Source organism: Phalacrocorax carbo, chromosome 5, assembly GCF_963921805.1.
Source record: "Phalacrocorax carbo chromosome 5, bPhaCar2.1, whole genome shotgun sequence".
Taxonomy (NCBI): domain Eukaryota; kingdom Metazoa; phylum Chordata; class Aves; order Suliformes; family Phalacrocoracidae; genus Phalacrocorax; species Phalacrocorax carbo.
In genome coordinates, this window is record NC_087517.1 from 60,438,501 (window position 1) to 60,465,496 (window position 26,996).

Below are 26,996 nucleotides of genomic sequence, written 5' to 3' on the forward strand. Positions count from 1 at the left end.
GATAGATTTTATTAATGACATCGAACATTGTTTCATGCTTTGCCTTGTTATTAAGTTCTGTGGTGGTAGCGGATATTGCATTCCTTTGTGTAAGTTCTGTAATTTTTCTGAGGTCTGATAAAGCCATTAATCACAACATGACTATGCTAATTCAGACTACACTGGTGTCCAAGACAATGCGAACAATAACCACTCTTTAATAACCATTCTCCTTTGCCTAATATTTACCTCTACAGATTTTCTCTGCTTAGATATAGCCTTTTTTAACAAATATGGGAGAAGATGAGGACTAAAGTAACATGGTTGTCTTTCAGTAAAATTTCTTCTGAAGACTCGAGATAGTGCTGACCTTATGAGCTCAGCATCTCATTATGTCCTAATAGACCTTACATCCTAGTGACTTCACTGGCACTTGAAAATAGTCAACATCTGGCAATACTTGGACTTAAATGATGCAAAGCATTCACAAATGAAAAGGAATATAAATAGCACCATATTCTTTGCTCGTCTGTATGGTAGCCTAACACTGCAAACCTTCTGCTGACTGCAAGAACTTGTGCTCCTTGTATTTGCTAACCAAAATGATGTCTTCTTTCAAAATACCTTCTGAAAGGTCAACACCTACAGAAATCACCTTGCCAAAGAGCACAATTGAGCAGCATTTGGCAGCCTGCTCTTCTGATTTCATGTTCTGCTCTTCATCTACCTACTGAAGTTTTCAGGTTTCGCACTATTCCAAGTGGGTACTGAGTGCTATTAAGAAATGAATTTCCAAATTATGTATTTTAGTAGCATTATTATTATTCTGCACCTCACCACCCACAGAGGACACATACATGTCTGTATGCACGTCCATATATAAAGCACAGGCACTGTGTTACATATGACCTAAAGCATTTTGAAATCTTAAAAAAAAAAATTTAAAAATGTAGTATTGGAAAAGAAAACACACACTGAATCAATTTCCTTCTTGCAGCTGAGGTTTGCTTCCTTTGTAGCATCTACAGCCACCTACTTTATTTTAGATGCCTGAAGTACAGAGATTACTTATCCCTAGATAAAGTGCACTCAGCACTTCTGAGGATTAAAACCCAGCAGGCATTAACTGCAGCAGGGTACAAAAGGAGCCCTTGCATTATATCTGCATATAGCCAGCCTACTACAGGAGATCGACTATGAGTAAGGCAGTAGAACTCCTGGGAGCGCAACTCCTTTCCTAAGCCTGCTAAGTGTTTAACACACTGTGTCTGAACAACACAGGTCAGAACAAGTCTGTCCTTGTTTTAGTACCTGTCCTCTACAGCAGCCAACAGCAAGTAGCCCAGAAAGAACATATAGGGAGCACAAAACAGAGTGTTTTTTTTCTCCAAAATACTCTTCCAGCCTCCAGACGTTTACAGTAGGCAGAGTTCCTGAGTTAAAGGTAATGCTCTGGTGTCCTACAGCCCTGACTGAATCTCTCAGAAATACAGGAAATTATTAAAGTAACCTGGAATGTAGAGAAGACCCAACCTTTGGCAACTGAGTTCAATGCATATGCACAGAGGAGCTTCCGTCCTTAGTTCTGTTTCTTTCTCCCAACCTATCACCACAAGATACATCTAGTTGTATTAGAGGACAGTCAGCAAGCATTCTCTAAAAACCACCTCAGTCACCTCTCTTCTTAGTCTGATTAAGCCTTGTTCAGAGGGCAACGTTTAGGGCACATGCACATGTCCAAATGCAGGAACTGCCTACCCCAGGCTATGCACGCCAGCTCTTCTCGTAGAACTGGCACGTGTCTAACCCAACAAGGAGTGAGCTCAGGAGGGTTTCCAGTGGACAGTTCAGCTCTCTGAGTCAACTCGCTGCAGAGTCAGCCATACGTTGGAGCCATTGCAAAGGAGAGGGTGAGACTGTATGGCAACAAGCAGCAACAAAAGCCAGAGCAGTAAAAAGCTCCGCTACTGTGGAACTGTGCTGACTCAAGTGCTCTGTAACTTGGCTACTTCTTCATATAGTAGGCATGAGGAAAACCAGCTCCCCCTGCCAGGGGGTGGGTGTAAGTTACATGGCTACCTCAGGTAGCAGCTTACAAATAAAGTTATTGTTGACCTTTTCAGGTGTGAAAAGGTGTGGTTTTGCATATACAGTATCAGCTACAGGTTTACAGCAAGACAAGAAGTGCACTCATGATGTACCTTTATCACAGCAGTCTGTAACAGTCAAATGATTTCAGTGCTCTCTTATGGAGTAAGTAATAAAGCTTACTGTGCTTAGAAACAAGCTATATAATTTCCCAAGTTTAAATAAACTCTATTAGTTACCCCACATTTAATTTTTCTTCAAGGAGCTCCCTAATACCAGCTTGTTTTAGAAGTCTCCAGATAGCCAGCTTTAGTTTTGTGGAGGAAGAAAACATGTTTGTTTTGCTTCATTGTACAACAAAGCTTAGTACTGAATTGCTTTTTAACTATTAATAGCATTCACACATAAAGTACCTAGTGTTTAACATACAACAGTTAAAACACAGGTCCTTCCCTGGCTCTCTTATGACTGTGATTCTGTTCTCATGCAGCCCAAAGTACATTAACTGTGTGATGGGAAACAGGATTAGGTGTTCTGCCCATAGAAGAGTAAAAAGCATGTCCTTCCCACAGCATTTCATGAATCTATCCCTCTGGTAAAGCATGAGTACTATTACGATAGACTTAGGTTATACTGAGTAGATGATCCAAAAGACAGGGACAGAAGTCACCTGGACCTAGGTGCCAAAGGACTGGGCATAACACACCAGGGAAAGACTCAGATTCAGATATTCTTTGTGTGAAACTTCAGTGTAACTACTAGAACATAAGCCCATATCTAACCAGACACAGCAACAGGAAAACCAGCTGAAAAGATGGTATGTAGAAATCTCCCAGAAATATAGGAAATTAAAGTAACCTGGAACATAGGGAAGACCTAACCACAACTACTAAGTTAACCAGAAACAAGATGTGCTCCATATTGTTATTCTTCTGGAATGTTCATCTTGCTAAGCATTCATACATTTTGGAAATCTGCCCATCAGTTATGCAGTTCATGCTTTCATAACAGCAACAACATCTAAAAAAGCAAGAGAAAGAAAACCCTGAGCATATCCTTTTATTTAGGGCAGTATAAGTGTTTATGATAGCAGAGTACTCTTTCTAGAAGTCAAATCACCAAAAGCTACACAGAATCAAGCAGAGATTACCACGACTGATCCTTGTCTCACTTCACTTTCAGAATAATAAAACATGTGCTATTTAGAACCATTTCTTAAATTTGGAAAAAGGGAAGGGTAAGAAAAGACCTCAGAAACTTTTTCAGTTCTGAGACCCCATCCCCAAGTACCCCCACAATCTATGAATAAAACCGAGAGGATCATGCAGTGACAGAACATGCAACTCCTAGAACGTACTTTTGTGAGAATGAGCCAGATTTACTCAAACATAAGTTAGAATTAGAAAAATAGCAGATGGCCAATTGCAGCACCACTGAAATTCTAACAGCTTGTTTTGAAATGTCAAGTTAATTCTTAAAGTAAGGTTTTAGAATTGGAATAGATTCTCTTGGGATGACAGGAAACTTGGTTCAGACAGAGCAACTCGGATTACTTTCAATAATTGGCTGGACATCATTAGCTAGCTGCAATGGGGGGGGCGCATTTTCATTACATCAGAAGGCTGCTTTAGGTATTCCTCTGGCAGTCATAACTGATGATTTTTTTTTTAACCTATTCTTACTTTACATCAGTTTCTCCTGCCACGCTTATAAGAACTCGCATCCTCCTCCCCAGCCCTACCATCCAGCTCTAAAGCCAGTTTTGCTTGAGATATAACTACTTCATAACTTCATTCCCACTCTGCTGTGGGTCCCTACATTTGGAAGGAAGATCTCTCATAAAGACTAAGGTGTAACTTTAATTTGCCATCTAGGCCATATCTACGTTAACAAAGATGATAACAACAGGGAATAAAACTACTATGGATGGAGATCCTTGGATTTAGTGTCCTTGCTAGAGACTGAATTCAGCCAGTTCCCCATAGGCTTCCTGCTAAGGCTGAACTACCTTTTCAAACTGCCCACCAAGAGCTGCCTCTCTTTCTTGTGAGAAGCGAACCTTTTTTGGGAGCAAGAGTAAGAACCTAACCTCCCATACCCAGCCTTCTCTTCTCTCAAGCCTGTTAAAGAATTAAAAGTAAGCAGGATAGAAGTTCTTTCCTCCCCCAGGAAACACTTTTCTCCATGTACTACCACCAGACAAATTCAATATACTCCAAAAAACCACGCCGGGTATGCTGATATTATCATGTCTTTGTGAAAAGGACAAACGACACAGGAAAGCCTTGCTTTAAAGCTGTCATCAAGTGCTTTTCATTACTCTTAAAAATCGAAGCACTTATGTCGGCAATCCCTTCAAAATGGGCTTGCTTACAGCTTTAAGGCAAAGGGGCACTAAAAATGGAAGCGGCACTTAGAATCCCGGACTAGAAACCATACGCAGCACTTCTGAGTTTAACGTGGGCTGTGCTCATACACGGTGCAAAGGCACCGTTTCGTGTGCTCGGAGCGCAGCGCCGCCGCCTCCCGCCCCCCGCCGAGCCGGGGCTCCCTGAGGCGGCGGCGCGGGCCGAGGCGAGGCGAGGCGAGGCGAGGCAAGGCGGCACGGCCGCCCGCCCGCCGGCGCCATCTTGCGGCACTTATCCAGACTTACTGGCGCCGGCGCGACGGCCCGTTGCTTGCGGCAGCGTTGCCGCCCAGCTCCGGGCGCCCGGAGGCCGGTGTGCCTGGACCCTCCGAGGGCAGGACGAGCAAACACGGCGGCTGGGGAAGCTGCGACAGCGAGAGCAGCAGGGAAGTGCCGCGTCCTCCGGGCGCCACCACTCCGCCGCCTCGCTCTCCGGCCGGGCAGCCATGGCGGGGGCCGGAGCTCCCTGCCCCGACCGTAGCAGGGAACGCCTTCACCTCGCCGCCCTCGGCGTCTTACAGAGAGAAGTCCTGACCACAAACGCAGTATGAAAAGCAAAACATTCCACTTTCACTCTAGGGGTTAAAAGAGGGTTGAGCTTCCTGCCCCCCATAATTAAGAGTAGGCTTTCAGTCTCAGCACCTACCAGCATCTTCTATAGGCTGCGCAGTTGCTTTCTCTCCTCTGAAATCACATGTGACTTCATTTTTCTGGGTCAAAAACATCCTTCTGGAGCTCCAGGCAAAGCAGCAAGACCTCTAACGACCATCTTCTTCAAGACCTCAACTTCCTTTTGGAGCCAAAGCAATGGAGCCCTTCCACCTTGGGCAGGTGCAGGAGCAGCCCAGTAAGTTCTGGCAGCGTGGGGCCAGGCGGGCCCGGCCACCAGCCCAGCTGCCCACTGCTCTGCACCGAGGCTCAGCTGGGCTTCCCCACACACAGGTGTGTGCATTTGGCTGCACATCCCTAAGCAAACACAAAGTACACAATTTAACTTAGCTGCGGGTGAACACAAAGCAAAAATAGTTGTTTTTTCTCTAGGGTGGTAGTTCAACTCAGGGCCTTGAGCACTCCACAAAATAGTCATGTAGAGACAATACAGTTCGTGTGTATAGACTAAGTGTCATTAACATGGTCATATTGGTTGTTACTTCCAGGGTCTGGAACAGGAGAGTTTTAAGGCTTTCCTGCTCAAGTTTCTTACTGTTCTGGTCCCATACCGGAGTCTATAAATAATTATTTGCACATGTGTTTTCTTCTTTGGTGTTACTCTGTAGAGAGATTTGTCATATTATTTCTTAAAGTACAGCTTTTTTCAGCAGACAGTCAGCAAGACTAACGTTAAAGTCAGGCCACAAATTCCATTACAAACACTGATTTCCAGAATCTTACTACCCTCGAATAAAAATGCCGTGCAAGCAGAAATAAAACTCTGCAGAAAGCAATTAAAGAACTAAAACAGAGACACAGTTTTGCACCTACTACCACTGGTTTTATGAACCTATTTCCACTTTTCACTAGTCAGTAATCTGACCCTTTAAAAATCGTATTTTCCCAGCACAAAGCACACATGTTGTGCGGATGACGTCTAAGCACCAATGGCAAGGGACTGGCAGCTGCAACCAAATCCTGGCGGCCACCGTTGTGCAGCAGGGATGGGACAGTTTGTACTGTTTAAACAAACACACTAATGAAGGCTTCTTTTAGAAAAAAATTAAAAGAATTAAATCCTGAACATTAAATCCTCATTTAACGGTGGGAAGTGTTGCATGTCCTTCCAACACCCAGGCACAATGCCACGACTTTAACAAGCTGCTTAGTTTTCTCTCTAACGCCTAAATGTATGTGATGGACGTATGGTGCCGTATCACCCTCAGCTGGGAATCGCTCTAACTTTATTGTTTTCTGTCACAGTCTGGATGCTTTTCCAATGTTTTAGTGACTGTGAAAGATCAGTAAAGAAGGATTACTTTGAAACTCTTTGAAAAGGAAAAAAATCCACAAGGGAACTTGAAACAACAGTAAACCTGAGACCTATTGTACAGCACAAGAAATCTCAGAAGGGGAAAAAGCCTTTCAATTTTGAAAAATAATGAGAGATGCCACTGCTGCACCACTGCTGCACGATAGTTAAGAAAAAATCAGAGAAGATAAGTACCCAGCTTTTGGGCAGCATTTTGTTCCAATGGTCCCATCTTTGTGGATAGATACAGTACTTATTGTCAGCAGAGATTATGAGTTACTGCTGTTGCTGTTACAATGGACATCTCAAATCCATTTCATTGGTCCTTCCTTGTAAATTAAAATCAGTCCACAAAGGTTGTGGTCTGAATTCAATAGGAACATCAGCAGCACAGTATTACGCATTTCCAACACATTAATGATGAACAAGCATCCTTTGGGCACAGTTTCATCACATCCATGAGGCTAATGCTGGCCCAAGGGGCAGTACCACTCTGCCTACTAGACATTTCCATCCCTTCTCTGGTTCTAATATCTACATTTGTCAATTGATCTGGCAGAAACATTTTTTTAGGGGGCGAGTTTCACCATAATGCTATATGAATGGTAGCAGTAGCATACAGGAGACAAGTGGGAACTAGGCCCCGGCTTTTAGCAGTAGCACAGAGGCCAGTTGTAAAACCGTATTTTCTCATACCTAGAAAACAGGAAGCAACATTTGTCAATGTAAATGGCATCTTTTATTAGATGACCTAATGCAGCTGGGAAAAACCCTAGCAGCTGCAAACACTCAAGCCCTTCTTCAAGAAACCTACCTGCTGAGGAATGGATTTGCCAGTCAGTTTAACACTGAGAAAGGCAGTTACCTGTCAAAACCAACTAAAACAAAAACTTTGATAAGTCTTTGGGCCGGAAAGTGAAAATGACCCCACAGCTTGGTAGCTGGATGATGTGTTTGTAATACCAAGTGCAGTTACTGTTGCAATTAGTATTAACTTATTTTACATATACTGAAATTATTTCAACTGGAGAATACAGGAAACTTAAAACAGAATATTCTTGAACCTTTTTGCTAACATACTCTCCTGAGAGGTTCAGATTCTGTCTCCAAATTGGATGGGCAAGTGAATTAAGCCTCTTTTCTTCCTGTGCTAAGCAGGTGAAACAACCTTGTGCTATTCAGTGTCCATTGGGTGTTGCCACCTCCCTTGCATTACCAGGAGGGCTGTGCAAGTAGGAAAGACAGGAAAATATATAACTTGTAAAACTTGCAACAGCTTTGATTTGGTAAAAGTGCCATGATGTTCAAGTTATAAACAGTTTTTCACATGAATAGTGGCTGAAACTTAGTGGATCCTGACCTTGACTGCGTTAGGTGGCAGCTACTGCCTCATAGGAGAAAGCTCTTATGAACAGTCTCTAAGTGCATAGACCTGTTCTCTCAGCTACTGAATTTCCTCTTTATCTCTTGCCTGTCTTCAGTTCCTCTTTATCATACTGTAATTCTCTTGCACGGTAACAATGTTTCCCAGCTGCATGCCAACAGCAGGTTTCATTAGCAAACTCTTTGTTACTGCACAAAGGTCATTAATGAAAGCATCACATGTTTGGCCCCATGAAAATTCCTTGAAGATCTCTACTAGCAAACTCCCTCTAGCCTCATAACTCCTCTTAAGGAGGTGCCAACCTCACCTTACATCCTTAAATCCCAAAGCTTCATTAGAATACCCAGTGTGTGATTTATCTTAATCTGCTAAGTACAGAATTAATAATGCATTGTAACGCTATAGTGAGCTGTACTTGCAGAAAGGTGTAGATTTCTTCAAATGCAGCATGTCTGTCCTAATGCTTGCATGTAAGCAGGAAAAATATGATGGCCTAAGACAATAATAATATACCAGAGGACTAAAACGGGGAAAACATTTGAGTTATACCAGAATCAGAACAAACTAGATAAACTGACCTGAAATATAGCAGCCTGAGTAAAAGCCACACATAGAATCTGATTCCAGCAAACCAAAGAGGAAGAAAAATACGCATTAATAATTTATCCGGAAATTATAAATAAAGAAAATGCTTGTTTTTTCAAGAAGCAGAAATGTCTATATATCACATACTTTTATTAAAATAGAACAGTGGATATGGATTAATGAATTAGTCATCTGCATTAATCAAAGAGAATGTTTTATTATTATCCAAAGTCAAAAGGTCTCTTTAGACTTGTGTTGCATGCCAAGTAATTAGCACAACCACCCACCAGCTTGGCCAGCTGAAAAAGGGAATACTCACCAGCCAGAACACCCAACAGAGGGAACAGTTTTGGTCCAGTCACCAACTAGTTCTTGGAGGTGTGAAACTCATAACCAGGGTGAAACACTGACCTGGCTTATCTGGAGTCCCTAAAATGAGTAAGGTATCACATCACTAACTGTGTGACAATTACCAAAAGTACAAGATACATCAAATTTATTTAACAGCTACTGCAAGTAAGCAGGGAGACTGAGTTCTTGCATTGTTTCCTGATGCTGTTAGGTCAGGATCTTCCTCCCTACACTTTTTTTCTCCAGTCTCTCATCATTGTTCACTTCTTTGAGGTTCCCACTTACTGTGCAGAACCCATTTCCTCTCTGCAGATGAGAACTCTTGTCATGTCCGCCTTGGCATCAAGCCTTATTTCTTGCTTCTTGTGCAAAATCACCTGTTCCTTTTTTCTGTTTGTTTTGTTTCATTCCTGGCAGATTTTTAAACTGTTTTATTCTACACTATATTGTGTAGAATCTATATTCTATACTATATTGTGTAGATATCTGGCAAGTTTATTTGGGGCATATCATCCTGAAAAGCACTGTTTATGTTGGACAAAGTAATACGTAATCCAAGATAATGTAGCTGTATGCAAAAAATACACTGGAAGTTTTATTTCATTTGCTATTCTGTAGAGTATAAACACGCATATGCACCTAAGTACAAGAAAAAACTTGCAAATCACCATTCAAAAATAAAGTAAACCGTTATGAAGAATACAGTATCATTAAGCTAAGATTTCTTAAATATGTTAATATATTACATATAAGTATAATTTACAAGGATACAAAAAGTATAGCCACGAATTAATGAATTAGGAAATACCAGGATGAAGACTGTGCATATGTATTATGATATACATCTTTACTACATGCACATCTACTATTTCTTCTATAGAACCCATGCCTTATTCAGGGTTAAGACAGATTGATTGCTCTCTTACTGAGCTGCAATCCACTATCTGATTTTGTTCTTATTTGTTCATTGGGCAAAAGCCAGTACTGTACTCAGCACACGCTATTCCATTACTGCTTTAAAGGAGGAATATTGGACTTTAGTGGGTATGAATCTTCCTCCCTCTTCTCTTACATACAAATGATTTCATAGCAGAGAGAGGGCATGTCTGTACCATGCAGTAGAGCATAACACAGAGTTAATTCGACTATTCCGGTAACTTCACAGCAAACACAGCCCATGCTGTCCACATCCGATGATAAACTAACTTAGGTACCAAAGGCAGGTTAGAGCAGCACCATGCCCATACCAAGGCGCTTGACTCCCAGCACAGCTAATCAGAGCTGACATGCTGTGCCGCTTGCAGTGCCAAACATGGCTGAGAAACATTTTCACTGCGCTGCACCGATATGGAGAGGGCTGACAGGCTCTTGGCCTCAAGCCTGGTTATTACAGGGAGGATGAAGTCTACAGAAAGTTTTATCCCTTAAAACTCTACAACCACGCACCAACTTTGATACTACTGGCACCTACAAAGCAAAATGTTTTTAAAAAAAAGCATTATTTAAGGAAGAGATCAAAATCAGTATGCTTTAATTAAAGAAGTGGTTTAATCCAAATGGCATTTTGGTGGAAGGGGTAAGATTTTTCAGCAGAGCTCTAGAACTAGAGAGACTGTTTTATTGATCTAAAACACATTAAAAATTACTGGATAGACACTGGACAGTGGAAAAGACACTTTGTCTGAATCAGACCTCGAGTGACCAGCCCCAGACACTTGGTGATACCCTTGACCAGCAATCCTTCTTAATATTACAACATATGGTATAATACCAGACATTTTTACTGGTAAATCTAAAAGGTTCTCTTATTAACAGAGTTCCTTAAAACAGGAACTTCTTGCTAAACAGGCTTAAATATCTGAAAACCAATTGTAAATTATGATCTTTGGTGACATCTGAAGGAACAATCAAATTGCGTTTTTCTCATTCCATTCATTATTGCATAGTAGGGGTCACACCCCAGGATTTTTAACTCAGTTAACACATGGAAGGGAGCTATGACACTCAGTCACATCTTTATTGGCAATGTCTTCATTTCACATAAGTGAACATACCCAGTTGTTAGAAATGCTTGAGTTTCCTTTAAATAAAAAAAGGAGCATTGGGAATACTATGTTCATGTTAAAGATGTTTGTAAGGCCCTAAATAACAATCAGTATGTTTGTTTGTGTTACACATTCTAGTATCATAACTATAATTTTGATTTGTAATATATTCTCTGAAAATAGGTACTATTTGAATGAAAGGCTGTAGATCTCTGTATATGCTATGAGAACTGAAGGTCAGCCTGTAGTATCCAGAAGATCCTGTTTACTAATTCATGCAGTGTTTCACAGGCATGCTATAAGGATACAATAGTAGCATTTTTGCTTCTTGGTATTCTGCAATGGTGGCGAGCTTATTGGATTTTTCTTACTCGCTTGTCAGGGCCTAATGGTTTCTAGATCATTAATGATCAATAGATCCATTTAGATAGGAATGATAATTCAGACAATTGAAAAACATATAAGCTTCCTTGATGGGTCTGTGGTATTAGTCGCAAATGAATTTGCTGTTTAACCCTCCCCTGAGAAATAAATGTGCTTTTTGGAAAGCACATTTTAGAATACCAGAGATGCTAGCTTTGACAATTTCACAAAAACTGCAGCATAGTGTTTGGTTTATTTGTCCAAACACTTTACAAATGCGCTTCCTTTAAATTTATCAACTTCACTAATGTCCTGAGCTCTGTTTAGACCTTTTGACCTCATTGCATATTTAGTTACTGCAGCAGCCTCTGCAGTTACAAATGTAAAAATGTTCTCTCTTAGGGAGCTGCTCAGTGTGGTCAAAGGGTTTTTGTAAGTCCAAAGCAGGCAAAACCCAAGATCCAAGAACACAGAGTCCTTACTGACCATACATTTGAAGCCACCTTCCATCTCTGCTTTATGTTCACCATGTCTTTTGCCCATCATCCCTGCCTCCTGTATGCATGCACTAAGGACAGGCACAGATCTAGAGTTAGGCCAACAGGGAAAGAAGCAGGCACGGGGTCCACACATAATATCCTCAGAAGCCAGGTGGTCAAGTGCACATAGGAAGGAAAGCCACAACAGCCCCACACAAGAAAATACCCATCTAAAGAATTGCTTTCCTTCACATATTACACACGCTCCTTGCCCCTAAATATGCCACAGACATTTCATGCACACACGATTCTGTCTCCATCCATCCTTGCATCTGCTTTGCTGCTTCCGATGTATGAGAGACAGTCTCCAAAATTCCTTTGCCATCTGGTGTATGCACACCACTCAGTCCTTCCTTACCAACATGCACACTCTATGTCATTACAGAGACCCTGCTATTCACTCCCTTCCTATTTGACGTTCTTCCTGGAGAAACATCATAATTTATTTCCCTAGTGACTCCTGAAAATGCAAATTTTTGTCTTGCTTTAGACTACTGAAAACAAGTCACCATGGGTGAGTCTGCACAGTAGGTGTGAGCACCTGGTATAGTAACCACAGGTACCTTGAGCCAATTCAAATAACTGAGAGCGTGGCTGGGAAACTCAGATTTTATTTTTTTATTTCTCATATATTTCTCCAGTTCTGATGGAGATATTTTTCCCCAACAGCTTCTCTATATGCTCAGTAATCTTAGTCTTTATTATCAAGTTTACCATCTTTTGAAGGATGGAAGTCAGATTCGTGGTCCATCATTCCCAGCATCCTTTCTGTAAGAGCCACTTTCTGTGGACACAACTTAATTCTGCAGTCTTCCTGCTTTACTTACGTTGAAATAACTTCTGTGAATTTTTCTGCATCCTATACAAGGTGCTCTTAGCCTTCTTAATTTCCCAATTACATTTGATCTGCCATGAGTTATGGACTTTCCTATTCTCTTCTGGAGGACAAACTTTGTTATAAATGCCAGTCATTTCTACATGATAATCACCTTAATTTTCTATTGAGCCATGTAGGGTTTTTATTGGACCGCTCTGCTTTCTTTTCAAATTTCAACACAGAGTTTGTCTTGAATTCCAATACAGTATTTTTGAAAAGTGTCTAGGCTACCTCTACGCTTCTTGCCTTAATGCTCTTTCTTCCTTTTGACCAGTTGCCTTATCAGTATGCAGTTCCCTTTCTTTAAATTGAACACTTGTGTTCTGGATTTATTTTGTTTAGTCTCTCCTGCTGCAGTCTGAAATCTAATCGTATTGTAATTGCTATTACAGATCAGCTCTCCCACATACCTCTTGAGCTGGGCCTGTGCATTATTCAGGACCAAAGCCAGAACAGATCTTTTCTGGGATTGAAGACTAGTTGTTCTGGAAAGCATCTATTTACTACCTCCAAAAAATTTATTTCTATGCCCTGTCATAGATGATGAGGCATTAATTCTGTTGGTAGCTGAAACATCCCAATATTAGTACCTCTCATGAATTTGCAGATTCTCTAAACTCACCTAACATTGCTGATCTCTGTCCTGTATCAATATCCTGATTGGGAGTGGGGGTAATAATAAAATTCCAATGCTACATTTTTATTATTACAGTGTGATACTTTCACCCATATGGATTTCATACTGTTTTCTCTTTTTCAACAATTATTTCATTCTGTTACAGTTAATTTTAGTCTCCAAAAACAATGTCACTCCCTCCACTTGCACATCTTATTCTGTCAATCTGTGTAAAATTGATAGTCCGGGAACATCACAACCACCGATTACCCTCTCTCTGCAAGATTTCTGAGCTGCCTCTGTCAGGCTCATCATATGAAACCAAGCATCCCAGTTCTCCCATCTCATTTTCCAGGCTTCCAGCACTAGTGAGTTTTGCCCTTGGTCTGTTGCCAACTATATTGGACACATTGTCAACTGACAGGAAGGAATCTGATTTGCTTTCCCTACTTATTGCAGTTGTGCTTTCTTCCCAGCCTTTTCAGACACACACTGAACATTAGCCACAGCCGTTTTGGGGGATCACAGCCATCTGACACATGTGCTTCTCTACGTCTGTCAGCTACCTCCCAGATTTTAGCACTTGAAGTTTTTAGGGCCAGCAGCCTGGCTCACTTCTAAACAATGTTTTAACCCTTCCTTCCTGCTCCTCCTCTTCTGAAATGTCTCCCAGTTCCTAATGTATGTAAATCTCTTATCCTAATATCTAAACTAAATAATTTCTGACTGAATATTATGTTAATTTCTTTTCATGAACAACAATTGATCATAATAATCTTAAAAACTCCCCATCTATAACAGATTAGACTGCTACCAGGGCACAGAACTCCTAAAATGTTTGAATTTTATGAAAGCCTCATTCATGCCAAGCTGTTACAGATAATGAATCAGAGAGGGACAAAAGTATGTGGGGCACCATCCAGAAGCTGTGGGATAATAGGATGTTTTTTTAAAAAAAAAAAAAAGCTGTTTGCAAAGTTCGGATAAATAACAGGCAAAAAACACATTCACTGGTCCTTCAGCTTCACCTTACAGGGTGACTACCACAGTCCGGCATGTGTGTAGAAGGGGAAGTTCAGTTTAGTTGGTTAATATTAAAAAAAAAAAACAAAACCACAACACAAAACAACCCACAAACCAAAAAGAAAAGAGAGAGCATCCCAGACATGGTTCCTGAAGAGAAGAGCAGATATATTGTAACTTGTTGCACGTCTGTGCTCTCACTTGGACCTTCGCTTCTGAAATGACAGCACTTTCAGCAGAGGAAGAACTGTTAAAGGTATAGCATCTATACGAAGGCATACCACAAACAGTAATGACTTGTAGCCAACAGTAATTCAACTTTAAAACAAAATCCCATCTCTGCACCCCTTGAAAGAATTACCACTCCTATGACTAGAATAGGCAAGTCATTTTGCCCCTCTTCAGTTTGTCTCTTTAGTTTGACTTGCAGAGTTATTCATCAAACTATATACAGCGGCACATCTGATTTACAGTGTGAAAGTTATGTGGCAAAGATCATGTTATTCACCAGGAACTATACTATTTGAAAAAGTCAATTGCTTCCCAGAGCTGCTCAGTCCTATGGTAACTGTCAGGGGCTAGATTAACATCAGGAATGAATTAATTCCTGTTGCACATCTGTACAACTGTCCATCTGTACAACAACAATCTGTGGTTTGAAGTATCTGTTGCAACATAAAAAGCATTTCTATAGCAGTCAGATCAGAGCAGTGAAGACAGGGAACGGAAGCCAGAGCTGCAGAAAGCATTCTGAAAGACCGGTGAGAGTTCATGGCCTCATCTTAATGTCAGAGAAATGTCATAAAGCCTCCATCACACCTGGGCAAGGCATTGCTATAAACTAAGAATCAGAATGGGGAAAGTGTAAACAAAATATTGATTGTACTGTCTGGTGTGACAAGCACATTGGTCTTTGTAAGAATATGCCACAGATTCCATGACAACAATAAGAACTAAGATATTTATAACTTTGAAAGCAAGTCTATGTCTTAATGCCAGTTTGCATTCATGGGCCAAGGATAATTTCAAGAACTTTTGCAAGAAAGTACCTTGGCTGTTTAAGGGATTAGGTGTGCTTTGATTCATGTATGACCTGCAATTTGACAATGTATTTGAAAAGTGACATTTTCCTGGATGGTAACTGCCAGCAGTGCTGGGTGCTTTAGGAAATGGTGAATCTGAAGCCTACAGTGCAGGAAGACTGATCAGTTTTGAAGTGCTTGTTGTGCAACAGGGAAATGTACTTACTGATCCATAAAATTAAAATAATCATAATCTGTGCCCCTTCCCTTCAAGCACCACATATTTAATAAAAAAATGTAGCTTGGTGAGCCTGTCATCTCTCACCTCTGTATGGCCTGCAGACAGCATGTGCATTTTGACTTCAGCATCATGCCCATACATCATAAAGTAAGGATTTTCTTTGATATGTACATATTGATTCAAAGCACGAAACTAATGTCTTAGACTTTAATGAGCTGGAAGTTTCAGTGAAGTTTTCAGTCCTCCTGCAATATCCATTTTATCTTCAATAAGCAACTCTCACACTCTCAAAATTAAGTCTTTTAGCATTTAGCATTCTTGCATATCCCTCAAAATCCAAGCATGGTTTGCACGCTGTCTGTTCTGAAACTGTTAGTGACAAAGAAACATTGATATTCGATACGCTGGGAATTTTCACATATTTATTCCCAATGCTTTTCTCTGCCCAGCAGAACACCATCTTTTCCTGCCATAGTGACACAACTTCCAGATGCAAGATCCCATCACCTACCCTTTGCCTTGAGCAAGCCACTCGGTCCCATCACCTGCTCTGTGTAACCTCCAGTGGCTGGGAGGTGAGCTCAAGCCAATTAAACATCCCAATTTCTCAACTTATTTTTCAGATTGTTGATTACTCTGCACTGCTGCTATAAATGGCATGTAAGGTCATGCCAGCCCAAAGAATGCAACAGAATGAAGTGGTCAAGGCTGAATTCTCCTTTCAGCAACAGCCCAAAGAAATTACATGAAAGAGGTGAGTCACCACTGCCTAAATATTTCATCAGAGCAAGTAACATATTGTGCAACAAGCTTATGAGTTCCCACCTGTAGAAATGGTATCTCCAGTAATGTCATGAAAACAAAATATTTTGCTCTCCTAGCAGAATAGATGGCAAAAGATGCAGCTCATAAAGGTCTTCACACACCACGGTCTTCTGACAATTTCACTGGTTTTTAAATTTCAGATTTTTAAAAAATCAGTAGCATACGGTTTCTTATGTTTGATCTTCAGTGAAAAGGAGCAATTATATAATTCACTGCACAGTGTACAGAGAGTCAGTTTAGGACAGACAGTAACAGAACAGTCGAGTGAAGAGGCAGAACAGAAAAGGGTTTAAAAACAACTCTCTAAAGATGCATTTTCATGTAGTGAAATGAGACAGAATTCAAAACACTTTAAATATTATCACAGAGTACAAATTGTTCATAGCTGGCTACTGAAAGTTAGACAAACTATTATTTATGCTCCCGATTTTCGGAAGTACAGAGACTCTTACTGCTATCCCTTAAAGTTTTTCACTACATAAGGACTACAAGATTGAATACAATACTGGCACAAGCCAATCTACCAGGAGACCAAGAGAGACATTCCTGCTTGCTCTCTATAATATCCTAATTGCACTGCTGAAAATACCACTTACCTGAAGATGCAGATTTGTCTAGTGCTGACCACTGGGGGCAATGACATGGGAAAATATTAGAGAAGTGAATTGTGTGTCAAATGCAAATAAAGGACTAACAACTAAGTCTCTCACTGCAATCACAGGAAAATAATTATGCATATTACAATAATTTCTTCCCTTCAATGTTGCTGCAGAAGTTATACAAAAGTTTTTACTAATTTTATTTAAGTCCTGTGTAGGCATGAAAGGATTTATCCTGACATTACGATAAAGGATGAAACCTAACATTAAAGTAAACTTGTTTATATGAGAAACCCTGCTGACAGAGTATGTGCTTCTTCATTTTATTTTTTTGCATTCTCTCTTTCCAAGACACTCAGCCAGGTCTCACATCAATGTCTAATTGATGCAAAAGAGGAACAACCTGTATATATTCATCATTCTAACTAAGAGGCAGGATATAATAGTCAGCTGATTTTGATAAAACTAGTAGATCAGAATAATAAAATTTAAAACCAAAACTATCTATATTGTCTAAGTAAAAGACTACTAGTTTTATAACAGATAGCATAGTATATATGATCCTTTCTACTTGACTATGCAAAATTACTTGTGTTAACAGAAGGAATCTGGCTGTATTTCTTCAGTTTAAGTTAACAAGAAGGGACCTTTTCTTTGCTGTATCTATCTGTACTGTCCAGTCTTAGAAAACAAGCTCCGACAAGAACTTTGCTTTCGCAAAGACACACCTCTGCTCTACTTCAGCCCCTGGCACTGTTGTTCTGCAACTCCTAACTTGAGCTTGGAAGTGTCCTCCAGAGTACAGTGAACTCTACTGACTTGATTCAGGTAACCTCACTACTGTGTGGTTAAAGGGAAAAAAAAAAAAATCTACTGCTACTTAAACCAATGGTCATACAGTAGAGCAACTTAAGCACTGCAGACAAAAGTCTCAAGGCACTTCTAAAAAGAATTGCCTTGACACTTTTGTTCTAGAAGTAAGCATACACTCAAGGAAAAAAAGCAAATGTCAGAGTAGAGGCAAGACAATTTAAGCGGTGGCAAAAATAATCTGTGTAACTCCCAAGAATATTTGGTTTGATTTCTCCCCTTTTGGGAATTAGAATTTTAAAAGCCTCATATGGACTTTTTTTTTAAACGTCATTTATCTCTTGAAGCGTCGTGCAGCTATTTTGTTAAACAGCAATATAAAAACAAAGCAAGTTAAATATTGGATTAGCAGATGACAGCTCTTCAAAAGTATTCTCATTAAAGCCGCTCAGAGCGCCAGAAACAGTTTTTATGTTTTAAAAATTAAGTTACAGGGAAAGCTTCCTCCCTCTTACCATATCCTTTGAGGACCTGTGAATACTGTTGTGGGTGGCAGTGTGTTGGCAAAGCAAATGCCAGCAAACTGCCTCCCCTCACACAAGTGATTGATTTATTAGTTTAATAGAGCTGTAAAGCGAGGAAAAATGTTCCTCAAGCCTTAACAGTGAACTACAAGCAAATAATAGGCAACAAACTCTGACGCAGAACTGAAAATATAAGCACTTGTGAAATACAGCATTATCCTGTCAGCAGCCCACAGAAAATCCGACCGCTATGATTTCCAGCTACATGACACAGTTCTTGAATTTCTGGTGACAGAGCCTTATAACATTAATGTTGGGTGCCCTTGCTTTCAGCTGTAGGGAGCACCCACATGGTTTTTATTTTATTTTGCTCAATTTAAAACAGAAGCCAGTACAAGGGAGCTAAACACAGTGCTACAATACACTAAAACAAGAAAGGATCCTCCAGCCATACAGCAAACCCAACATTCTTTACAATCACTCAGTGCTTCTGTATTTACAGAATTCAGAAAGCTACCAATGTCTATAACTGTTTGTACAAGATACAAAGTGCTGTTCATGTTATAATTCCTCTATAATTCCCAGAAGATTCCTTAAGTACTTTTCTCCCTCTATCTAAATACATCACTGTCATACCGCCTGCCTTTTTTTAATTTGCAAGGTTCTGTTTCTGGCATATCATGCCATTTCTGTCTAGATGGGAAGATGACTTCCCGTCCGTGCAAATTTAACAGGACATTTGCTGCTTAACTCTTCTGTACTATCAAAGAGAGAAGGCAAGCTGCATTGGAAAAGGATAGATGTTATCTAGCAGCCTGCAGCAGACAATTGCCAGGTGCACACAGGCTTGAGTCTGTAAACATCTGTAAGATAGTAAAGGTTTTCAAGGGATAAATTCAGTTCTTACTCAAGGTTAATTATATTTGCATAATGCACAAACCATTTTCTAAGTAAAACCTCGAAACTTCAGCCATGACATAAGTATTTGAGATTCTGTTTTTAAGAGTTATTAAAATTGGACAACAAGGCATTTTGGAGATAAAAGTTGGGGTGGGGAGTTTAGATGACTATTCTGCTTCAATTACCTGAAAATATTCAGCTTGGGTTTGATGCATTTATTTGTTCCAGGTTTGCTTCAACATTGGAACAAATACTGGGGTTTTTTGCAAATAATAGTAGGTTTTCCTTCAAGAAGGGGGAGGGGGTGGATTTCAACACAAACATTGTTAAAAATAAAAATTTCTTTTTTGAGTTGAAACTAATTCTGTTGTGTGAAAAGTTTAGTCTTTAATTGAAAAGAAAAAGCATTTAGTTGAAAAATTTCCAACCATTTCTAAGTCTTGCACAACTGGAACACTGGACCTCTATTCTATCTTTCACTAAATACTGGCAAATGCAGCAAGGAAAAGGCCAAATACTCATCTGGATTCAGTGATATCTCTGTAGGCCTTCAAATCCTTTCCCAGGAGTTTTGGCTTTAGAAACAAGTCAGGCACATCTGCAACCTTATCTGCAGCTCAGGGGAAATAAAAGGACACCGATCACATGGGATTCGTGTCATAATATTGGTCGTTTTCTTCTCATGGTTGCCTTTGTTTTTAGAGCAGATATTGTCCTTACTCTATCTGTTGTAATAGTCAGGAACACACCACAGAATGGCCTTTGCCCATTCTCCTGCTGCAAGGCAAGAGCAAGGGAACAGAAAAAAGCAGGCAAGAATACTGAGGGAGAAGTGGCTTCGCCCTGCCAGCACATCACATCACATCCAACAGCTTGTTTAAGTTCTGCAATGCCTTTTAAAGATTGACCTTCATTAGCTTTTGCATACCCTCTGACCTCTTGAAGGTCTTAATACACTCAACTTTATCATGTGCAGTTTTTTCAAGTTGATGTCAACTCTCTATCCCTTCCTACCATAATTTGTAGAAATTTTTAATGCAGTAATTAATTAGAAGCCTGAACTCTGTACTCACCAGAAATAGAAGTCAAATAATACTGATCTGCTTCGCAAGGACAACTTTGTTTTACTACTGAACAAAACCCGAAAATCTCCAAAATGCAACAGCTTCCAAAGTCCCTATTATATCCATGAAAGTCAGCAGTCTTCTGTATTTAAAAGCAATTCAACGTATTTCAAGAGCGCTAAAATGCTTCTTTCTTCTTCTGATAGTCTAGGACAATATACACGTGCAATGTCTGTCTATTGGATTAAATGCACTAAATGTTTAACATGCATTAATTATTACTGAAGAAGCAAACACTGAACTGCACTTGACGACTTCGCCTCAGTATTTTTCTTGCCTTGCCTTTCTCTGTTAGAATTAAATCAGTCGGTTGTACCCTTAGCCTTTCTTTTCTAGAAAATAATCAGACAAATATTAGTTTTTGTATGGTGGAGATAAATATGATCAACTTCAGTGAGGAGACTATATCCCATGAAATTAAACTTGTTTACTTGCTTCAGTCTTTTAAAGTATTGTACCATCAAATTTTAAAGCATTGGTACAGCAAATGATCTACCCAGCAGAGAGCCCAGACAAAAGTGATGTGTGCCCTAGCTTTACAACGATACATTCTGCATACACCTGATAGCCTTGCCTACTGCTGACTCATAGGACCACACGCTACTTGGAAGCAGTTTCTCAACGTATTAAATTATCTAGTTTCTCAGATTTTTGTCTCAGGAACGCATTTTTTAAAAATTAGTTAATGAACTTGAAAGGAAAGATAAACTCCATTCATTCTAGAATCTTCTTCACCATAAGTTTAGCAGTTTTTCAGAAAAATGTCATTATCCCGAATCAGTTTACATACTGACTACATCATTACAAACTTAGAATCTCATTTTGGCTTGAAAAAAAAAAAAAAAAAAATCAAACTTACTGGGCCAAGTCAATAAATAATGCTTTTCAGTATGGTCAATAAATAACCAATTTAGCTCCTTTCCAAATCCATTTACAAGTAATCATGCAGACATAAAGCAGTTTCATAACTGATACCTAATGGCTACATAATAATACATTTATTAGAGTTAATAATTCCTGTTATGCTAGTAAATGGACTAGCATGGTTCATCACCATCCCTAATAGTCTCTTTAAGAACTAAAAGGGAGGCTGTCAGGGAGTGATTGGTATAGCACATGAACAAGGCTTCTTTAATGCACTGTTTCTCGTTTCTGGAGAATAATATTCAAACACAGATGTCATGGGCCTGTGATGTCACTGGCCTGTCACATCACATTATGACAGACTCATTCTCCCAAGTTTTGTCTTAAGAGTGCAATGACTGCAGCAGACTGGAACATGGAGAAGACTAGAAATCTTAAACCATACGGAAATACGGTATTGCTCATACACATTATCCATCTCGAAAACTCTTTCTGCCATTAACTTTGCACATTTCTATGGGAAAAAGAGTTGTCTTCTGTCAGTTAAAGCTTTCAGGTCCTACACACACACTTGATAGCCTTCAAGGAATTTGTTTTGCAGTTAGAGTTGGATAAGAAATTGTGTCTATTCCAAATATGGTGCTCAGGAGAAGCTTGTGTTCCTCAAGCTGTGGGCGAGGCTGTCTTTCCTCCCACACCCTGGTACAGGCTTAGTTAGCCCTAGCTTATACTTTGTTTCTCAGAACCCCTTTCCAGGCCATGGGAAACAGCTGTAGCACAGTATACTTCACCTACCTCCCCATCTCACCCTTGGGCTATTACTTTCCTTATACTGCTATAGGTTCTTCATGTCAGGGTTAGAAGTAGGGCTGGTGTGAGCCATTACATTAGTCTTTGAAGAACAGCCATGGGCAAGGACATTTGTTAAGCTGTTTCCTCTCTCTAAGGTCCCTTTTATTTTGCCAGAGCTGATGATTTTGCATACATGTCCTTCCTATTTCATTTTTAGAGAACATTCCTTGACGTTGTGTCGAGATCCCATTTTCTCCCCTACTGCTTGCTAAAATGTCTTTTAAAATGCTAAAAAATCCTCCCCACTTAAGCTTGTCTTTATATATCACAAAGTGGAAAAAAGAGCGTTTTTAAAACAAAATTCACAAGCTTGTGGCAGTTTAACTACTATATCGCGGGTAAATAATATAGATGGCAAGATTGTTTTTTTGTCTGTTATCCTTTATTGTATGTGCATCCCAAGCAGAAGCCTGTAACAGCCCTTCATGTCATCAATACAGAATATCAGCGATATCCTGGACATAGGCTCGTCTAGCCACAAGCAAGAACTCACCATCCTCTGATGCCTTGTAGAACCACCTCTGGTGACTGTGAAGAGAATTATCATATTTTTTTACTAACAAGGCATGTAAAAGATATGAGAAAGAAACAATACTGCATCAGTGTCAATAGTGATAGAAATGACTTGCTTAATCCCTACCCTGAGGTAGGGAATGTCACTGAAAGCTTGCCTTCATAATACTGCATTTGCAGGCAAAGCCTTGTCAGTTGACAGTCTCATTTATAGTTTCATATCTCTAATCTATCACAGAAGAAAAGTTTTATTAAAAGTAACAGACAGTATCATCCCCTTCCTTGTCACCATCTTAGCCTGAATCCCTGTCAGTTATGGATCTACTGAAATCATATTACTTGGGATAGCATTTTCTATGGAAAAAAAAAAACTGCACCAATGCTTCCCACACTGCTCCTCCTCCTGCTTCACCTGACTGTCTCTGAGTAATCATTCATATGAACAACATTAAGCTAAAACATAGAATTTAAGGCCTGTTTATCCCTTGCTTGAATAAGTTAAGTCCAATGCAGGGCTATAACATGGGCACTAAGCATAGGCTTGCACCCCGCCTGCTCCAGGCCCCGTGCTCTGACAGGGACTGCTCTTCTCGCTCAGCGGGACCAGGGTGGCCACAGGACTGGCTGGCAGCACACAGCCTGGGCACCCTGGAAATTGCCCAGGTGGATTTTGGTATGGGGCTGGCCTATCTCCTCACTGGGTTGGATCACAAATCTGAACAAAGGCTAAGAAATTCAGTGGAAAGATGTCCTCGATATTCCTTCCTGTCTTGAGAAGGCAAGTAGGAGGAAAGGTTCCCTGTTCCTTCTTTTGTCCAGCTGAAATGTAAATGGGATTTTGGCTTCATAATCTTTGCCAGTCAATGACATTAGTATAGATCAGTAAAGCAGCTTTCCTAGGGCAGGACATGGTTTTACACTTGCTACTCAAGCAAACCTGATTTTGAGCTGAGCACTGCTAAGCTGAACTGATTTTGGTAGAAGTTCTGCCTGAGTGAAGAAGGCTGTCTAAGCTAAAGTTGAATGAGCCCTTGTTTTACGTATCCTTTTTATCTGAAGCTACCTTTTAATTAAAAGTGGCTAAAATATCACAAGCTGTTAAATAAAAAATACAGTAACATTAGCAATACACTAATAAATATAGAAAACAGCTGAATGAGGAAGAATGAGTTGCATGACAGACAAGGTCCTCTCCGTGTCCAAAATTTCTGTGATGTGATATTACGGATGGCGACTTCTGCCTAGCATGTATTTTAAATAAGAGACTCCATTTTTGTTTTAAAGAATAATGCTTCTTAAAGATGATTCCAGAGTCCCTCACCAGAAATGCATTTCTTATGAGAGGAATTAATTTTTGCTGACTTTAACAAATAGTTATCAGTCACCCAAAACATGTCCCCAGAGAATCAAAGAACAAGAAAAACTTCACATAGCTCTAGAATTTATGTGCTTAAAATATGCATTAAGTATTTCAAACCAATTCTAGGATGTTTTAGACCATAAAGTCTGCTTTCAACTATTGCAGATCATTGGCTCTGCTTTACAAGAAACATTGTTTTACAGGTTTATAACTCAGCTATAAAAATGTGCTCCAGGCTAAAGCTCAATATAAAAAGGTCTCAGCTAAAGGGTAATTTTTTTCATTACAACTTTTTTCTACTTTGTTTAGCTATTTAAGATTACAGGTGTCTTTAAAAAAAATCCCCTTCCACTGTAGGATTACCAATACCAGGGGTTGATTTATACTTTGAACTGCAGGGAAGAGAAAGGTAATCCAGATTTAAAAGTAACACCACTCCTGCCCAGATGCTGGAACTAAAAGTTCTATGTGGTCAAGGATTTAGGTTTTTAAGATAAGGCATCTGAACACATTTTTAAAAGAACTGTAACTTACTGTGCACGTGAGACCATACAAAAGGATGCAATGTAATGAATTTATTACATATTACCATTACATACTGGGCGATCTGCAACAGAGTGCTCCATCAGTGCACCTCTACATAGTGCCAGTTTGGAGTTCAAGGCTGGGAAAACAACCAGCTAAAGTTGTTCAGTCTGTTCATTTCAGCCAATGTAAATTTTAGAGTTTATTTGATCTTAATATACAAATACATACCCAGGGTTAACAGGGCAAGCCCAAGAATCTATTTCAAAGAGGTACACCAAGTACCAAAAGGTATACTCAGAGACAAGGCTAAGCATACTCAGATTGCAGATAAAATGCAAGGTTTATTGACTATTAAAGCAATTTGCTTGTGATTTTCTTGCAAGTCAAGATTTCATTCTTCATACATAGGTGACCCAAAGCTTTTACAGAACTTCAACACCCTACAGAGAATATAATATTTCCAGATATCTGAAAGAAGACCTGGGATGCATAAACAGACAAAGAGAGAAACAACTTCTCAAAGTTCTTTGCATACAGACCTGTGTTCAGAAGGAAACCATACAATATTCCACCCAAATCAGAAACTAAACTCTTGAGATACAATCTAATACTGTGTGTGAAGTCCCAGCTTTGCAAACACACGATTTTTTCCATCTCATACGCAACCACTTTTAGAAACGTTTTCCTAAATATAACTGGGCAGAAGACAAGAAAGTCAGACTGAAATATCTGTGACCCTCCCAGTGAGCATTTCATGGGCAAGCTCAGAACTAATTTAGCATTCTTAGAAGCAGAAAACATTCAGCTCAATGATAATCAGTAAAGTCAGATTGAGGGCAGCCAAAGTTCAGCAACTCGAGCTCAGTTTTATGTTCAACTATTTGGCTCACCAAAGCTAAATAGGTGTTAACGCCTATAGGGAAATATAAAAAAAATTAAGTTATATGAGACTACTACAAAAAGACAGGGTTGGTTGGTTGGTTTTTCTAACAATTGGAGATGGGATATTGTTGGGAAAAATAGACACGTGCTTTTTCCCAAGTCTTATTCAGAGTGAGAGGGATTACTGTGTTTTGCCAGGTTTCTGGACAAGTTCAAGCTGTACTGTTGATTGGAGGGTACCACACAGTAAGTACACTCAGTGGAGAACATATGGCTCAGAGATCCTGGACATCCACAGCACATACTCTGGTTTTAACACCACGTCTCTATTCATTTAAGTGTGAAACCTTTTGGGCTTACTTTCATTTACTATGTAGTTGTTCTAGACATACAGGGTAGAGTTACACTTCCTGGAAACATCAGAGCTGTTGCTTCTACATTTGAGATGACCCAGACAAAACAATTGTAGTCCTAATGGTTGTATATATAGTTCAAATGCTGATCAGCTTCCCACCCCATGAGCCCCGCAAGAGCATTTTACACATTTTTTTGAATCATATGGTCATAGGTGTTAACAGGACAACCCACTTACGAGCTGCTATTCACATCCTCTACAGTAATATTTCCCTGATGTTTACTACTAGCCCTAAAATACCTGGCAGCCCACTCACGCCATCATCATCTAAGTATTAACCACAAATATGGAACAGCAGTATGTTTCCATGGATCAGTAACAGAGTGTTTATGCCTTCTTAGACCAACAACACCACAAAGACCATTACATACATCAAGTTTTGCCTCATGAAGTCCAGAAACCCCACAGTCAAACCAAATCATACCACAAAATCATGTGGATAGTATCCAAAGAAAATTACTTCTTTATGAAAAACTTTCTCCTGATCTGTGTGGTATTAATCTGGAAAATAGCACTGGTGATGCTCCTTTTACCTTTTATGTAATTATTAAGTCAAAGCTTGATGACTACCAAAATTAACATATCCAACTAAAATGATACATTTATTATCTACTAGTTGCTATCCACAGGTGAATGAAAACAGTGGTGATTTCACAAGTGGCATGTGCCACACCAGATACTGCATCAGGATTTACCCAAAGAGGTTAACTATGCCTTTGGGTGTTCAAGAATTATAGGAACAGTATTAAAAGTTGAAGTCTACTCAAGTCGGAAAAAAGTTAGGATTTTCAATGGCAATCTAACTTCATTCATCAGAGTGAAATTTACTGATGATTAAACTGGAAAGGACAAAAGCCATTATGGAGCCTCCCTATATCCCACCTTTAAACTCCATCACTCTGGTAGCAGCCAGTTCTTATCAGTCCCACTCAGAACAGATCATTTTCAGAAAATTAAAACAGACAATGCATGACTCGGTAACTGTGGTTCAAATGCCTTTGGTTAGAGTGATCACTTCAACATTCTCAGTGAAAACACTGGTCATACAAGTTTACAGATTTATGTGGGGCTATTTCCACAAACAGCAGTGCAGGATGATGCTGGGCAGAGACTCCCCCAACATGATTAAAGAAGCTTAACTAAAAAGAAAGGAGGAGCAGGAAATATTCCTCATTCATTTTATTTATAATTTCTGTTCTTTCTGTACCTTGTATCTGGACAATGTTTTAAGCCACCCTGCTATTAAGCCTTTTTCTGCTCAGTGAGAAGGACATAATTTTAATCACTGGGATGAAGTTACAGTTAAGTTAAAACAGC

The 26,996-nt window shown here is 39.7% G+C and overlaps 1 protein-coding gene across 4 annotated transcripts in view; it reads right to left on the reverse strand.

Moving 5' to 3' along the window:
• The window catches only part of GALNT18 (polypeptide N-acetylgalactosaminyltransferase 18), a 339,486-nt gene that overhangs the window by 267,631 nt on the left and 44,859 nt on the right, over nt 1-26,996 (reverse strand). The window contains exon 2 of one of the 4 annotated variants that reach the window (XM_064452728.1): nt 8,726-8,835. The exons of the other annotated variants lie outside the window; for them this stretch is intronic. The gene's annotated coding sequence lies outside the window, so the exon portion shown is untranslated. The remainder of the gene's footprint in view (nt 1-8,725; nt 8,836-26,996) is intronic. 4 annotated transcript variants of the gene reach the window in all.